Source organism: Panthera pardus, unplaced genomic scaffold (genome assembly GCF_024362965.1).
Source record: "Panthera pardus isolate Hobbes unplaced genomic scaffold, ASM2436296v1 HiC_scaffold_27, whole genome shotgun sequence".
NCBI classification, from domain to species: domain Eukaryota; kingdom Metazoa; phylum Chordata; class Mammalia; order Carnivora; family Felidae; genus Panthera; species Panthera pardus.
The window spans coordinates 103525484-103532885 of NW_026526843.1; the positions used below are offsets into that span (position 1 = coordinate 103525484).

The following is a 7402-nucleotide window of genomic DNA, read 5'->3' on the forward strand; positions in this document are numbered from 1 at the left end:
ACAGAGCCTGACACGGGGCTCGAGTTCACGAACTGGGAGATCATGACCTGAGCCAAAGTCGGACACTTAACAGACTGAGCCACCCAGGTGCCCCCCCCCCCAAAAAATTGATTTTTAGTTAACCCAAATCTACAAGAGGAGGGTGATACACCACATAAGGAACCTCATCCTCCTCTTCCCTAACTTGGGAGTCAATGCATATTGATCGCCTAATGATGAAAGACCACAAAACAGAGAGATAACCAACTGTATCCTTTAAAGTTAGTAAGGAACATCATGAAATACTATAAACAGTCAAAATTATTAGCTGTGGTTTGTAACATCGATGGGACTTGAAAACATTATACTATGGGAAATAAGACAGGGAAAGACAAATACTGTACGATCTCACATGTGGAATCTAAAAAAGACAAATTCATAAAAACAGAGAATGGGAATTTTGAGAGTTAGGGGTAATAGATGCGGACAAATGCTGTCAAGGGTACAAATGTCCAGTTATAAGATGAGTAAGTTCTGGGGATGTAATGTACAGTAGGGTAATTACCGTTAATAATATCATATAATTACAAGTTGCTAAAGAGCAAAGATATAAAGATATAAAGATATAAACACTTATATCTTAAGTGTTGTCACCACAAAATAGAAATGGTAATTATGTGACATGATGGAGGTGTTAGATAACCCCTTGGTGGTAATAACTTTTCAATATACATGTGGATCAAATCAACAGGTTGTACCTCTTAAACTTACATGATGTTTTATGTCAATTATACCTCATTATAGCTGGAACAAAAAAAATTATTATCTGTGAGGTGTAAACTTATCAAATACCTTATCTTCACTTCTTTTGTCCTCTTACTGAATTCAAATAAAGTTTGATGATTTTATTTGAAATCTGTATGCACACTAAAATCCTACCTTAGTATTTTTTAAATTCTAGCTATTCTTCTCTCTATACCTATTAATAAGGAGATATTTAGAATGAAAATCAAGATATTATAGTTTGATTCTAGTAAGAAAATTTTAATTCTTCTTTGTATTTTCGATGGGACTTCATTTCTTGTAGTTTCATTTTTAACATGCATCATTTATTTAAAAATTAATGTCATTAACATAAAAAGGCATATTCAACATTTTTAATGATTTTCATGCTTGAAAATTTATGTGAATGAGATTTTAATTTCTTTTAGCTTTTCTATAAGGTTTTTTTTCAAGTTAATGTATTTATTTTGAGAGCCAGCAAGAGAAAGAGAGCAAGAGCGAGAGCGAGAGCGAGAGCGAGAGAGAGAGCACACGCACAAGCAGGTGAGGGGCAGAGACAGAATCCCAAGCAGGTTACACACCATCAGCACAGAGCCTGATGCGAAGCTTCAACTCACAGGCCACAAGATCATGACCTGAGCCAAAATCCAAAGTCACACGCTTAACCAACTGAGCCACCCAGGTGCCCCTTCCTTACTTTCTTCTTCTTTTTTTTTTATTTTTTATTTTTCTACCCATTTACTTTTTGTTGTATTTCAATTTTGAGTATAGTTGACACGTGATACATTAGTTTTCTGTGTACAACAAAGTGATTCCCCAAGTTTATACCTTATGCTGTGGGACCGTAAGTGTTGCTACCATCTCTCCCTACACAGTGTTATAATACCACTGACTGTATTCCTCATGTTGTACCTCTTAATCCTGTGATTTGTTTGTTCTGTAACTAGAAGCCTGTACCACCTATCTCCTTTCACCCATTTTGCCCATACACCACTCCCTTTCCCCTTTGGCAACCATCAGTTCATTCTCTGTATTCATGCATCTGACTCTGCTCTTCTTTATTCATTTATTTTTTATTTTTTGGATTTCCAATATAAACGAAATCATGTTATTTGTCTTTGACTTATTTCACTTAGTGTAACTTTAAAGTAAAGATATTGTTAAAAAGGGAGATATAAAATGTTACATATAACACAAAAAGTATTTTCATTCTTGAAAGTGCTGAGGATGTTAACGGCACCTAAAAATCATTTCTTAATATAACCTCCATTCTATCATTTAACATTAGAATGTTCTGATATATATTAATTTCCTTGCAAAAATAATCCAGGTTACTAGTCACTGAAATCCCTAATATTTTATCTCACTAGGATACTTACCATTTATGAAGGAAGCATCTTAATATCACTTAGAACCCTGACAGGACAGAGATTTATTATAAAAAATAAGATCAGAAGAAAATGGAAAATCCTGAAGATGAAAGGAAATTTGACATCTGAAAGTACAAGAGAAATTAAGTAAAATAGATGTTCTGTTCACAGTCATCCATACAAGTATGTGAGAAAGCCCAGAGAGCGTGCAGGTTTAAAAAAATCATGAAAGTAAAAGGAAATTCCACTTTTACTGAGTTCTAAGTAGTTCTTTGAGGTTCAGTTTAATGACTGAATCCAAATCTACACTGAGTGTGGCAGGAGATCTCTGGTTAGTGAATTGTGGAGGGCAGGATGGTGCACAAACTCACCACTCCACCAATCCCGTGGTCTTGCAAAGACCACCTGTCCTCAGACTATGTTCTCAGGCAATAAAATAGCCCTTCCTAGGTCAAATGAAGCTATTCAGACCTTAGCATTATGAGTTTTGAAGATGAGCAGCATCTTAAAACGGTAAAAATCCACTATGATTGCATTACTGCCTGGGACAAAGTGTGAATGGAACTTTCCAAGTCCCTAACTTCATGCAATGGGCCATTGTACCAAATGTTATTTCTCTTTCCCATTTGATGGTCAGCAGCCAACCTCCAAATAAAATAGCCCTTAAGAAACCCAGTAAAACATTCATCTTCCATTTCAAACTTATCAGGGGAATTTAGGTACATTACACTACATATGAAAATCAGTACTGTTAGGAGGGAAAGAGGTACAGGTTGATTAGTGTGTTATAAGACAAATGACTGATTTTTTTCCCACTTTTGCTCAACACTGCACTGGCAAGGCTATTAGTTCACACCAAGTCCCTTTATGGCTATTAGGAAACTTCAGAGAAAGCAACCATCACCACCTTCAGTGAAAACACTGAAATCCATGGTAGTATCAGTCAAGATTCTCATCTGGCTAACAAGGCAGCAATGAGATGACACTTTTTCAAAGTTTCCAGTTTGGGGGCACGTGGGTGGCTCAGTGGGTTAAGCGTCCGACTTTGGCTCAGGCCATGATCTGACAGTTGGTGGGTTCAAGCTCCATGTCGGGCTCTGTGTTGACAGCTCACAGCCAGGAGTCTGCTTTGGATTCTGTGTCTCCCTCTCTCTGCCTCTCCCCTGTTCGTGCTCTGTCTCTGTCTCAAAAATAAACATCAAAAAAATTTTCAAAAAGTCTCCAGTTTGCCTCAGTGAACTACACAGGTAACCATCAAGGGCTTATGAGGCAGCACTCAAGGCCAGAGCCCCTGATCAGACAAAGTGGAAAGATTGTGGGAAGGGGTGCTGGTTAAATTCTGAAATTTGTTCCAACTGTGGTCACGTGAAGAAATACCCTTGAATCATGCTGCATCACATCTTATGGGGACTTAGGATGGCTCATTCAGACTTTGTTTATTCAGATCCAGCATGATTATTTGATGTGTTGTCTACTTCCCACTAGAAACGTACTTCCCTTTGCTCCTCAAAACACTATTCTCTGTTGATTTTTCTCCAGCAGCTCTTTTAACTCCTTTGGGATTCCTCCTCTCTCTGCTACATTATTAAATTTTTGTCTACACCAGGCCTAGATCCTCACATCTCTACTAACTCCACCCTCCCTTCTTTAGTGATCATATCCATACCCAGAGCTTTTAAATCCCCCCTAGTCTCATTTTTTATATATTTAAAAGACCTTGGCTTTCTTGCTCAACAACTGTATACTTTAATGTCGTTTTTCTTTTAGTTTCAAGTTAATTAGTCTTACTAAGAAAGGCAAGTATTCTTGGGGCACCTGGGTGGCTCAGTCAGTTAAGCAACTGATTCTTGATTTCAGCTCAGGTCATCGATCTCGCAGCTTGTGAGTTCAAGCCCCACATCAGGTTCCGTGCTGACAGCAGGAAGCCTGCTTGGGACTCTCTCCTTCTCTCTCAGCTCCTCCCCTGCTTGTGCTTACATGCTCTTTCCCTCCCTCCCTCCCTCTCCCTCTCTCTCTCTCTCTCTCTGTCAAAATAAATAAACTTAAGAAGTGAAATTGTAAATTTTTTTTGTAAATTTACTTTTTATTAACAGGCTTTAATTCACTTTATATTTCTTGTATAAAACTATATGTGGCCATACGTGGAGCCTGGGTTCCCTGCATGGAGACTTTGGTGTGGGTCTTTCCAAAGATGGTCAGTGAATTCCTAATAAAAGACTTGGTGAACACATTCTCTTTCCAGAGTTAAGAGGTAAAATAACTGTCGGGGCACCTGGATGGCTCAGTTGGTTGGGCGTCTGACACTGGCTCAGGTCATGATCTCCCAGTTAGTGGATTCAAGCCCTGCATCAGGCTCTGTGCTGACAGCTCAGAGCCTACTTCTGATTCCGTGTCTCCCTCTCTCTGACCCTGCCCCACTTGTGTTCTCTCTCTCTCTCTCTCTCTCTCTCTCAAAAATAAAATAAAAATATTAAAAAAAAAGAGGTGAGATAACTGTAGGTCTTGGAAATGGCATCAAAAGAAGCCTTGGTGAAGTCACCCAGGGTGACAGTGCAGGCCCTAGCTGACGTGTAGGAGGCGTCAATACTGGCCATCATCAGTAGCTTCTTGGGCAGTGCCTCTGGGGGCACGATGAGACCCATGAGCAAAGAGCCACAGTGGCTGGTCACCTTGCATGGAACAGTGCGGGGCCTGCTGATCGTGTTCCCCCAGTAGTCTTGTCCCACAGGGACCATGGAAAGCTTGCCCAGGATGATGGCTCCACAGATGGTAGTGGCTACCTCCTTTGGAGTACTTAACACCCAAGAACGATTCATCCATTGTAATCTCTGATGTCAAGAAATGCCTTGAACCTGGTCCACTGGCCAGCATGGGTCTGCTTTTATACAGGTATAATCTTCAAAACACCATCCTTGCGGGATGCCCCCAGTTGAAAGTCAATGAAGGGCAGGGGGAAGAGACAGATTTCCTCAAAGAGACTTGATCTTTATGTCCTTGACCAGGCAGCCCAGCTTGGTGATGGGGATCCACTCCTTGCTCTTGGCCTTGCCTCTGCGAGCTCCATGGCCTTGGCCCCAGATGGTGCTGCTGCTGGAGCCTCCTCAGAAGCCACCCCAACACCCCATTCCAGGGCCCTTGCAACCACCCCCCCCAGGCCTTCCCACAGCACCAGCATCATCCGCCATTTAGTGTTTTCTCAAAGAAGAAGTGAACTCTTTGTAAATTTAAATTATTTGCCTTCTCCATTATCATCTCAATCATTCACTCTGGACTGCCAGCTACAGAAACATTACTGAGACCAACAAAAGATCATGCAAGATGGTTATAGTTACTTAAGAATATAAGAATACTCGGTGCAGTAGGTCATGCAATATTTTTCCTCACATGGCCCTGTTGTTTCTGTAACTATCTCCAACATCACACTAAACTCAGTATGCTTAACACGGAACTGATGCTCCTCTTTACCCCAAAGAGCGACTCCAATTGACCTATCCTTCTTCTACTAACTGGTCCCAGGCATACAAAGTTTAAAAAGCTCATTGACAGCTTTCTCAACCTCCAACTACTCCACAAATTCAATCAATTCCTCCCTCTCAATGCGTCTGAAATCCACCTCTGAATTTCCTCTTTAACTACCAGTATCCTAGACAAGGTTCATGTTACAATAGTCTGTTTGGCTTCTTTAATTTTAACACTTCAACCCAAAAAAGTAAACACTTTTACTTTCCACATATAAGTTTATCCCTGTATCCCATTTTCTGGGACTAATTTTTGTCCAGGAGGAATGTTAGTAGTCAAGCCAGTAAATGAGCATCAAACTTGGTTTGACTCTTCGTTTCCTGTGAGTCCTTAATAACTGGATTCCTTTCCTTGTTCTCTATTCATATTTGATTACATTCTGCCACTGTTCTGGAGCCTCTCTTCTGACTGCAATGACTTCACATACATCCTAGCTTCCTAGAGTCTGCTTCTCCAGAACACACCATTGGATAGGCCCCAAATGAAGACAACTGCCTGAGCTTCTGCCATCCCGGAAGTGCTCAAGTCTCTGCCGAGCACCAGTACCTCTCCGCTGTGATCTTTTATTTGGTTTGGATTCTAACATGACCTCTTCGAAAAAATATCTGAGTCTAGTCCCATATTCAGAACAACGACCTTGGTTCAGCCTACAGATGTTCCCAGGTCACCTGAGTAACACACAGCAGTTACTAAAAACGAGTCATTAAAGAAAGCTGACATGTTTAAAACAAATGGTTCCATGGCAAAGCTAACCAGATTGAAAAACAAAAAACAAAACATCAGTTTTCACTTTCCATAAATAGGCATTTCTCATGATTCGACCATTAAAATCAGTCAACCAAATGCTTACATTTATAAATGTCATAAATGTGCAAATTTTTACTTCAAAGTAAGTGCTTTAAAACACTATTGCTAATTGAAAACTGAAAATGTCAACACTTTCCATTGTGTTTTATTATTTGAAGCCATTAGTGTTTTATGTCAGACACACAAATAAAACAATGCGGGATCTTTCCATTTCTAAGCTGATACTTGAAAATCACCCAGAATTTAATCATGCCTGCAAGAATACTTGTTGCAAAACTGACCTCAACGATCATGAAAGCTCTCTCATCTGACTCTTTGAGGTTTGTGCTGCTTGCATTTTCTTCTGAGTGACAGGACGGAAAGTCTTTTCTAATAATTATCAACATTGACAGAAGATGTAGCTAGTGCCAGGCTTTTTACAGCAGCGGGAAAAGCATGTAGCTGCATTTTTTGATACACTTAGGTGGTATTCACTAGTGGTACAGAATAGAAAGATACACAGAGGACAGCCAAGTAACGCTCGTGTTTGAAATAAAACTCTGTGCTTCGAATGATATTTTTCCTTAAGGGTCAAACATTTATTTTGATTTAAAAATTCTATTTTTCCCCAAGAATAACTGAAGACTGTTAAGGTAATGATTCTGCATGTGTTCAAACTTCTCACAGAGCCTTAATGAATACTCCCACCTCTCAATGCTCTTTTGCATTAGCTGAATCCTCTGGCCAATCAAGCCAACCTGTGGCTGGTCCAGCTCATTAGAGCCAGGGAAACTGATTCTGAGGGAATCATTGTATTCAGAGTGCTCTCAAGAGCTTCCTGTCCAATGTCAGGCCAAAGTCCTTGAGTGAAAGCCAAGAGTCAAAGCCAGGTAGACCAGAAAGAAGCATCACATCCACACAGAGAAGCAGGGTCACTGATGGCAGAGAGAGAGCCAAGAGTCAGA

The 7402-nt window shown here is 40.2% G+C and overlaps 1 pseudogene; it reads right to left on the minus strand.

Moving 5' to 3' along the window:
- Positions 1 to 4615: 4615 nt before the first annotated feature.
- Positions 4616 to 5317, minus strand: LOC109249347 (40S ribosomal protein S2-like; annotated as a pseudogene).
- Positions 5318 to 7402: the final 2085 nt, after the last annotated feature.